This window comes from Opisthocomus hoazin, chromosome 32, assembly GCF_030867145.1.
Source record: "Opisthocomus hoazin isolate bOpiHoa1 chromosome 32, bOpiHoa1.hap1, whole genome shotgun sequence".
Classification (NCBI taxonomy): Eukaryota; Metazoa; Chordata; class Aves; order Opisthocomiformes; family Opisthocomidae; genus Opisthocomus; species Opisthocomus hoazin.
In genome coordinates, this window is record NC_134445.1 from 3,711,480 (window position 1) to 3,721,629 (window position 10,150).

Below are 10,150 nucleotides of genomic sequence, written 5' to 3' on the forward strand. Positions count from 1 at the left end.
TGCCTGCCCAGCCCTGCATCTGGCAGAGGTGAGCAGTGTGACTCTGCTGTCCTCTCCCTCCTGCAGCACAGAGCTCAGCACAGTGACTTGCACAGGCAAATAAGAAAAAGGAAATAAATTAAATTAAAAAATAAAGTTAAAAAATAAAAAAAAAAGTTATTTTAAAAATTAAAAAAAAAAACAAACAATCCCAAACCCTAGGTACAAAGCAGGACTTTGCAGACTTGGTAAGCCACTTCTACCGAGGAGCCTTTCCCCAGAGGCTCTGCAGTTCCATTCACCCATGCTGCACAGGTCTTCGCAGCGTTGGGATTGCTCCATTCTAATCTGTTCTCTGCCAGATTTTTACCAATACCAAATTTTGCTTTACGGCAGACTGTTTAGTAAAAAACTCATTAACCACTGCCAAAACACAGCCCTGACCCACCAAACACTGAACACTAACATTCCACACTTCCCGAGAAACTTCTCAGTGTTGCAGCAGAGTCACTGCTCAGGGAAATTATGCTGTGCTTCTCCTCAGCTTGGAGCAGCCATCTCTGTGCAACAAAGGCTACTGACAAGCCTTCATCACTAGCACTCTGTGAAATTCTTAACTAAAACTACACCTCTCCCTTTGAACCTCTGGTAAACTTGCAGCTTCTCTAAACCACTCCCCTGTATTAATTCATCCTCTAGGAACCCGTACAGGTGGAGCCAAATCACGTACGAAACCCACGGACTGCTTTATCGCTTACAATTTCCAGCTGCTCCTGGAACTCTTCACCCTCTATAACTTTCATCAGGGGCTTCAGCTTCTCTTCCAGTTTCTTCCCCTCCTTGGCTGGAAGAAGAACTCGCAGCCTCATGCCAGCACCTTCACAGAATCACAGAATCACAGAATGGTAGGGGTTGGAAGGGACCTCTGTGGGTCATCTAGTCCAACCCTCCTGCCGAAGCAGGGTCACCTGCAGTAGGCTGTAGAGGACCTTGTCCAGGCGGGTCTTGAATATCTCCAGAGAAGCAGACTCCACAGCCTCCCTGGGCAGCCTGTTCCAGTGCTCCGTCACCCTCAGAGGGAAGAAATTCTTCCTCATGTTCCTTGGCATGGTCTCCTTCAACTGTCTGATCATGTCCAGGGCCTGCACAGACATGCAGAAGAAAGAGCATTTACACACCTGCTTCACAAACACCGCCCACGTCCAGATCTCCAAGCCTTGGCATGAGCTGCCGACACAGCGCTGGGTACTGACCCCCGCCACTCTGCTGCAGGTGAAGGAGCAGCGATACTGCAGAACCACCAACAGCCTTGGGGCTCAGGTGCAAAGCCTGATCTGCTCCCTCACTTAAAATAAACCATCAGGCTTTTATTTCTGCTCCAGGCACAGCGCTGCTGCTGCTTCAGGCAGTTTCTTTCCCCCCCCTTCCCGCAACGGTCAGAAAACAAACGGCACGACTTTCAGAGGCCGCCTGGGTCCAGCACTCGACTGCCAGCCGGCTGAGCGCTCCTTCGGCGGGCTTGAGGCCCTGGGGCGGTGCGGATCCCTCGCTGACTGCTCACACAGAAACGACACTTGCAGACACCACCCACCTCTCCGCAGAAGCTGACTGTGCAAGAGAACTCGCCTGACCTGCTGCTTCGTGCTCTTGTGCAGTTTGACCGAGAAGTGAATATCCCTCATGGCTCTTTCTAGAAGGATCACGGTGTACGGCTGCTTTGCCTCAGGATTCACACATTTCTCAGCCACAGTGGTGGCGATGTCTCTAAACATCTGCTCCAGCTGTGTCTGTCCTTCCTTGTCCCATACCTGCAGCAGCTCCCCTTTGGATAAAAGATGCAGAGTCAAAATAAAGAAACCAGTTCATAAACAGCTCCCATCTGACTTCAGAGTGAAAACTCTAGTCGCTCTGTTAAATTTAACTGCTGCTTGAATGCTCTGGTTAGACGTGAAGTGCAGAAAAAGAAGAACCCTATGAACAATGCACATCATTACGACAGACAACACCAGGAAGACTTCAGACAAAACACCCACCACAGAAACTCTGCACTGCAGAAAGAGAAGCGCAGCTTTACTGCAATTCTCACTGCCCACAACAAGCCCCACAGTTCCGATCCTACCAAGAAACCAGATCTGCCCTTACCGCTGAACTGAACTGTCCAAAGCAGAGCAACCGCCCCCTGCCTCTCCCTGCACCCTTCACAAGAGATCGGAGGGGAGAAACTCTTCAGCGCTGCCTCACCTTTTCTCTGTGTCCGGAGACACCCGTGCACAGGAGCCGAGTCTTCTACAGGACACTCGGAACTCCTCCAGCCAGATGCAGGTACAAAATGCAAGACGATACCACCGCGGTCCCACCACTTTCTACCCATTTCTCAGCAGACAAACAACCCTGTGGCCTGCACCAGCGCTGCGTTCGACAAAAACCTTCCAGTAAAAAGACAGCCTTCCAGGTCTGCGCAAGCCTTATGTAAACCAGTCGTAAAGCCTTCTCCAAGCTCTTCTGATGCAAAGCGGGTGAAACCTACGGTCCTACAGATTTCTGTTGGGTCGTCCATCCCAGACGCTCGCGCGAGATCTTCCTTCTTCGCCACCTGGCCTTTGGAGATGGTGACAAACACCGTCTGCGTCTACAGGACCTCGTCAAGATCTCTCTCCCTACAGACCAGGATGGGGTTAGGAAACTTGTAAGAAGACAGCAGAAGATACCAAGAAGATAACAAGAAGGGCTCCTACAGGTACGGCAGCCAGAAGACGAAGGCCAAAGAAAGCGACACACCCCACCCCACCCCCCCCCGAGGAGCAAGGCTGCCAAACTGGTACCAACGGACCAGGAGCAGCCTGAGGGACTCAGCAACTCTTTTGCCTCTGCTTTCGCTGGCAGCCTCTCTGCCCACACCTCTCGAGCCGACGGACCGACAGACAGCGACTGGGGAGCAGAGTCCCTCCCGCCGCCAGAGAAGCTGATCAGGCCCGGCACCAGCTGAGGAGCCTCGACGTACAGGAGACAGAAGTCTACAGGAGCTGACGAGATGCCCCCCACAGTCCTGAGGCAACGGGCTGATGGAGCTGCCAAGCCACTCTCCACGATACCTGTAAAGTCCTGGCACGCAGGCAGGGGAAGTCCCTGCCGACTGGAAAGACAGGAACGTTGTGCCCGTTTTGAACAAGGGCAGAAAGGCGGACGCCGGGGCTGAGAACAAAGATGGGGACGGGCTGTTGAGCAGGGCCTGTCGCCAGAGCACAGCGGGCAACGGCTGTCAGCGACCAGAGGGCAGGCGGAGAGCGGCCGCAAGGAAGAACTGCTCGACGCCCAGGGCGGGGAAGCCCTGGCACAGGCTGCCCGGCGGCGGGGGAACGCTCCAGGCCGGGCCGCCTGGGGCTCCGACCAACCGGAGCCAGCTGCAGACGGCCCTGCTCGCTGCGGGGGGTTGCTCCGGGCGGCCTCGGAGGGGCCCTCCCAGCCCCAGCCCCAGCCCCAGCCCCAGCCCCTCCGGGACCCCACCAACGCCTCAGGCCGCAGCCGGGGCCCGTCAACTGCTCCAGCCGAAGCCTCGCTGCCCCGGCCCGGGCGGCGGCACCGCGCAGCGCCCCGGGGCACTCCCCCCCCCACCCGGGCCCAGCACTCACGCTCCACTGCGCCAGCCCAGGACCTTGTTGCGGTAGCAGGCGATCTCGAAGCGCTGCCCGCCCCGCCGCGCCCGCACCATGGCCACATTCGCGACGCGGATCTGGTTCGTGGGGGTGAAGATCGCCATGGCGGACTGCGGGCGGGCGGGAGCCGCCTCCCCATTGGCCGCCGCCGTGACGTCCCCGCCCACCGTGGCGCAGCAAGAGCCGTCTGGTGGGAAACGGGGGGAGGCGGGCAGCAGGGCCGGGAGCCCCGGGGTCCCCTCGGGTGTGGCGGAGGGGGGAGGGAATGCCCTCCTGAGGGGATGGCTGTAATAACTGTATACATATAAAATTTGTTCTCAAACTGGCTGATGGAGAAAGAGAAGAAACCCTGTGATGAATGGGTTAACTTTGTTCATGAAATCGCATGTGGGTGTTAGAGTTTCTTTTGCAACTTAAGCTGGAGCCGAAGACATCCCGAGGAGTGAACAATAACTAAGGGAATGGCCCATCTGCTGACGAGCAAAAGAATGGCTTGGGGGATGAATGAGCAGACAGCAGGACGCCTGAGAAAGACTTCGGCCTTCATCCCAACCACCACCGAGAGGCAGACAACGACCACCTAGCAACTAGTCGCGCAAGCGCAAACACAACGCAGAGAATACCAAAAGTCACGTATGCAGGAAATGGGAACTCTATAAAAAGAGGGGCTGCATCCGTTATTGGCGCGAACCGTTGGCGGAGCACTGACTCCCCGGCTGCCCAGCGCTGTTTTGCTCTTTTATCGCTTGCCAATAAATTCACTTTGGTTAATGAAAAATTGGCTTCTCAATTTGATTTGAGCACGAGCATCTATAACAATTTGGTGCCGTGACTCGGATCCAGGCCCTTTGGTGCGGACCCCTGTAGGGCAGGAGGTGCCCTATCTACAGATAGCCGTGTTCTGGAGGGAGCCATTACCAAATCCTGGATCCACGAACCTTCCAAATTACGATAATTGAGCAAAAGAACCTGCAGTACCCCGTAATTTTTGTGCATGAAGAGCCGAACGAAGGCTCCCGGACACGTGAGTACCATTAAAGGTTTCCGTTCGGTCGGGGTGGGTTTCCCGAGGTGCAACTGACTGAGATGTCCACCGGACTTAGTAGTCCACCGGGCGAAGCGAGTGCGGACCCTCTGGTAGTGCGGTTCCCATTGCCCGCGAGGGCGTGGGCCACGAACGAGGGGAGCCTGTATGTGTGTGAATAAAGGTACCTCGGAAGATGGGACAGGGGAAAAGCAAGCCCCCTGCACCCATGGGGAGGGGGAGGAGTATCCCCAGGATGCCCTCTAGAGCTGATGATGAGGTATTGGGATAGCTCGCTGAGGAAGAAAAATAAGTCTAAAGAAAAGATGATGAAGTATTGGGCTAGCTCGCCGAGGAGGAAGGATAAGGCTACCCGGTATACCGCCAGACAGTCCCTTAGGGTTAATGATTGCCCACTGGGGGGACTGGCCGTCCAGGCGAGGAAAAAGTAAAGAAAAGATGATCCATTATTGTACTGAGGTCTGGGGAGGGAAGCCTCTCACAAACCCCCATGTACTTTGGCCCATTTTTGGGTCATTTGAGGACTGGGTGTGCCAACAATTAAGTATATGGGTGAATGGTAAGAGACCACCAGCCAGTCCTGAGGAAAGGGAATACGCAAGTAGTGGATAGGATCGGATACTAGAACTCATTTATTCCCTTTAAAAGAGAAGAAGAAGCAGAAGCAGGAGTTATATTTGGTATTGCCATGGTTATTGTTATGTGCTGTGAAAGTTCGGTACCCTGTGTTGTGTGAAGGATCACACCATCTAACACTATTGTAGCACCTAAAAATGGGGCCTTGATGTCTGTATGAAGTGCCAGGCTAGCTCCAGAATGTACGTGTATTATTGTGTTGTTATTGTGCGTTAAAAGTGCTGGGTGAGTGACGGGGCGAGTGAGAGGCAGCCTGGCTGCAAAGTGAGTGCAGAGTTCTGATCCGCAGTTCTGTGTTCTCTGCGAGGAGAGCAAGCCGGAGACTAAGGAAGCGTGTGGCAGACTGTGAAACAGGGTTACTTGAATCAGGTATTAACCCCTGGTGTTCTGTACAGGGGGATTTTTCATGTAACTCGATTTTTAAGTGTTTTTCTTGTGAGAAAAACCTTTAAGTACTGTTTAGAGACAGTGTACATAATGTGGAAATTAGTCTGACTGGGACAGGGTTGATCGCTCAGGCGGACTTAAGCAAGCGATTTGAGGAAATTTAGGAAAAATTAATAATCAGTGAAATTCGGGCAATAAAAGTATAGCTACAGAGTTCTTGTTGTTACGTGGGAAGGGACATAGGACAGAGTAGCACTGTGGTCCCTCAATGTGGAGCTCGTACTAGCTCCTGGCCACTTTGTCACTGCTGTTGCCTATTTGTTCACACTCAGTGTTCAAAGTGTTAGAAGTACATTATTTTTGTCAAACGGAAGACAGGGGTTTTAGGTCAATAATTGTCTTGAATTTAGGTGTATTTGCTGTGGGGTGAGTACACTTCTGCACCTTCTGCTTTGGATAAGTTATTAGTGCTGTCAGTTTAATTAGAAGAAGTAAACAAAGTGGAGAGACAGTGGAAAAGAGCCTTTTAGGCTGTATTTTGGTTCAATGGAAAGATATAGGAGGACCACCAGGCAGGAGTGTGAACAAAAGGAGACCTTAATAAAGTATTGTGATCAGTGATGGCTTTAGTATAAACTAGATATTAAAGAAAATAGCCCCTTAATGGAATTCTGAATTATAATACTTTGTTGCAATTGATGTTATGTTGTCTCGGTGCTTAAAGTATAAAAGTTTGGTTAAAGCCCTTTGGGCTGTATTTTGCATAAAATAAGAAAGAAGAACAAGAAAGTTGAAAGGATGTTGCTCAGCGTGTAGTATAGGGCAGAGATGTACTAAGTTGGATAAAACGAAAGATCCTAGAGGGATCATGTATCTGACCTGCCAGAACATTACTCATTGGGCAGTCAGCAAGTAATGCAGAAACTGAGAGCGGCAGGAATTTGGAAAGCTTACTAGACGAGGCTTGGAGAGTGTTTAGTAACAGGGAGGAGGAAAAAAAAAAAAAAAGATAAGCAGATGTTGTTAGCAGCGTTACAAGAGAGTAAAAGAAGCAGATGTTAGTAGCGGTGTTACAAAACAGTGAAAGATTCAGAAGTGAAGGACCTGAGAGGCCCTTGAAAAGAAACCAATGTGCGTGTTTTAGGCAGAGGGGACATTAAAAAAATGGGTGTCCAGAAGGGCAGGGCAGGAGGAAAAAAAAAAATACAGGCCCACGTCAAGGAGGATTGACGGGGACCTGGGGGATTTACCCTAGCGGATCTGGAGCTTTTTAGAACTAAGTAGGAATATCATACCCCTTGGCATCCACAAAGCTCTGGTGAAATCGAAAGAATGAATGGAGAAATAAAAAAAGGCATTTAGCTAAATTAATGATTAAAACCAAAATGAATTGGGTAAAGTGTTTACCATTAGCTTTACTATATATCCGAACCCAGCCACGCACTGACACAGGGATCTCAACATTTGAGATGATGTATGAAATGCCATATGATTTCGGAAACCCAACAGAGGATCCAAAGGTAGAAAATACCCTTCTAAGGGAATATATAATTGAATTAATAAAAGGAAGACAAGAATTTAGAAAGAAAGGGCTGGTGGTACAACGACCTCCCTTAAATATATCTATAGATAAAATTCAGCCGGGAGATCAAGTATTGATAAAAACATCGAGAGAATCCCCATTAACCCCTCGTTGGGAAGGGTCTTTTGTTGTTCTTCTCACCACAGATACGGCAATTCGTACAGCTGAGCGGGGTTGGACTCATGCATCTCGAGTCAAGGGACCGGTGGAATCCACTCCCACCAAATGGCTTATAGCATCTGAACCGGGAGACCTTCGGATAAGGATGGAAAAGACCGGCACCAGTGAATGAACCATCCTAGAAGGGAAGTGAGAGACAATCTAAACTAGTGGTTTCAAATACCCCCCCCCCCCCCCCCCCCGAAAGTACTTTACGGAAAGTACACTTTGCACCCTGGAGTAAAGGGAAAATACCTGATCGAACAGGAGGGGCTGGACTGTATAAGTTAATAGGAACGTCTCAAGTCCTCCCTCTGTGTTGTGAAGTAGAAACAGAAATACCTGAAACGCTCAAAATAGAAACATTTGGGGGATAACTTGTATAAAACACCTGACTTCTAGACATTCGGGTTGGGTAGTTTGTAAATGTGTAAAGTGTAACAGAAAATGGTATTGTGTCTCGTGTATATGACGCTTTTATTGTAGGAAATGTAGAAAACACCCTATACCTACTAGAATCCAGGGAACAGAAATGGAGATATACGGATTGGTTTGTGGTCGGGAATTGTTGATGCCGAAACCTAGGAGATATATGAGACAGATTGGAATAAAACAATAAACCAGTGTACTGCCAGGTTCGCCTGGAAGCAAGCCAAGCGGAGTATTAAGACTGTTTAAAGGAGACTGCTAGTGGGAACAACCACAGGGGAGAAGGGACTAACTGAGGTAAGACCAAGGATGGGAGCATTCACTGGGGAATTGTTATTACACCTCCTGTTCGAGAGGCACCCAAAAAGGGCAGGGGTGGATCCAACAACCCTAGAGCTCCATTTTCCCAAATTTCGTTTATTGTCTTCAGGGCCCTGCTGACAAAAGCGTGTGGACCTGTTCAGGCCCCAGGAGGTCCGGAAAACCCATTCCTGAAGACTGCGGCTGCTGCCGAGAAGATGACTAACCTCGCTGTTCCAGGCACTGGAGTAGGCGAAGGAGGCAGAGACGCATGTAAGGTGGAATGTGGAACCGGTCCCTCGCAGGGTGGCCCTGTAAGGGACGGAAAGGGAAGGAGTCTAGACCAATCTACTGCGCCCCAAGACACAAGTACAGGGAATTGGCCTCCTTCCAGATTTGGACTCCCCCAAGGCCCCCGCCAGCAGTCCGTATTTGGGTAATATTGCTCTTATTTGGATGTAAGTTTATTGTTGTAAGATCAGGGGCTGGTCACCAACCTTTTCGGTGGACTTTAGCCCATATGGAAAACTCAAAATTGATCTGTACAAATACCACCCCTGGAGCTCCCACATTTGTTGTCACGAACTGCGACTTATTAGGGCCTAGATTTAATGTTCATGCAGCAGGGAGGGTTGTGTGCCGCCCTACGGGAGGAATGTTGCGTATATGTTGATCATACCGGAGTAGTTAGGGATACCATGGCCAAGCTACGAGAGCGTCTAGACAAACGAAGGAAAGAGAAAGAGGCACAACAAAGCTGGTACGAATCCATGTTCAGCTATTCCCCGTGGTTAACAACCATGCTATAAACCATTGCAGGAACTGCTCGCTGCGGGGGGTTTCAGCAATATGGGAGAGCGGGGAGAGCGAGACGGCCGAGTCGGCAGGCTCTGGGCACGGCTGGCTCTGGCTGCTCTTGCCCGAGGCCTGCCCAAACCAGGCCCGAGGGGGCTGCAGGGAGGGGTGGCCGGGGCTGGCTCTGTGTCTGGCCGGGGGTGCCCCAGAGCAGCCCGCCTGCAGCTCCGGGATGTTCCACCGGAGACGGGCAGTGCCGGCTGCAGCGGGATGGACCCCGATGTGCGGAACCGGCGCCAAGAACCTCAGCTGGGCCGAGCCCGGCCTGGCCCAGGCGACGGCGCGCTGGCAAAGCGCTGGCTGCTGGGCCCAGCTTTCAGTGCGGCCTCGAAGCTCTGGGTCCGAGCTGCTGGAGCCAGGGCGGCGGCCGCGAGCGAGGGCTGTGCTCAGCAGCAAGCGCTGTGGAGATGCTTTGTCCCTCGCCGTGGAGCTTTGCAGCGCCGGAGCTCTGCAGGCGTCGGCTCTGTGCAGAGCGGAGACCCCTGCGGCCCGGTGGGTGCTTCACAAGGACTCGTGACTTTGGGACGCGCACACAGCACACAGCTCTGCTGCCTTTCCTTCTGGCAGAACCTGCCCTAGCTGAGGAGAACCCAGAGTTCCCATGAGGCAGTCCAAAGCGTTCCTTTGGGTGCGCAGATGAACCCCAGCTCACACAGCTCTGCGGGGGTGGAGCTCCTTGGTGCATTTTGGGGCCTGGTCTTCAGCCCAAAGCTGTTCGCTGCAGAGCCCGAGCAATCGCTGATGGCACGGGGCCATGGGTGCCGGGTGATTCTTTGTTGTGGTGTGCTCGTTCTAAATTCCCGCTGTAGGACTCTGCCCTTGCGAAATCTGTGATTTCTTCTAGATTTCCATGTCTCGCTGGATCCGTGGAGCTGCTTCTCTACTTGCCTGGTGACCGTATGGCTGCACAGAGTTTGCATCTGTTCTGCTGTTGCTTTTGGGATCGGCATTTGCATCGTTGTTCCGTTCACCACCACCAAAAGCCAGACGAAAGTCACTGAGCCCGTAAGCACTTTTCTGTGAGAGGCCTCCAAAACTCTGTGTGTGGAAGGGAGCAGCTGCCGGGTCCGCACTGGTGTCGTGACACGTGCAGCTTCACTGTGGGCCCACCGAGGTTGTTACAAA

The 10,150-nt window shown here is 51.9% G+C and overlaps 1 pseudogene; it reads right to left on the bottom strand.

Annotated features, from left to right (window-relative positions):
• Nucleotides 1-197: 197 nt before the first annotated feature.
• Nucleotides 198-3,736, bottom strand: LOC142365160 (ribosome maturation protein SBDS-like; annotated as a pseudogene).
• Between the last annotated feature and the right edge of the window lie 6,414 nt (nt 3,737-10,150).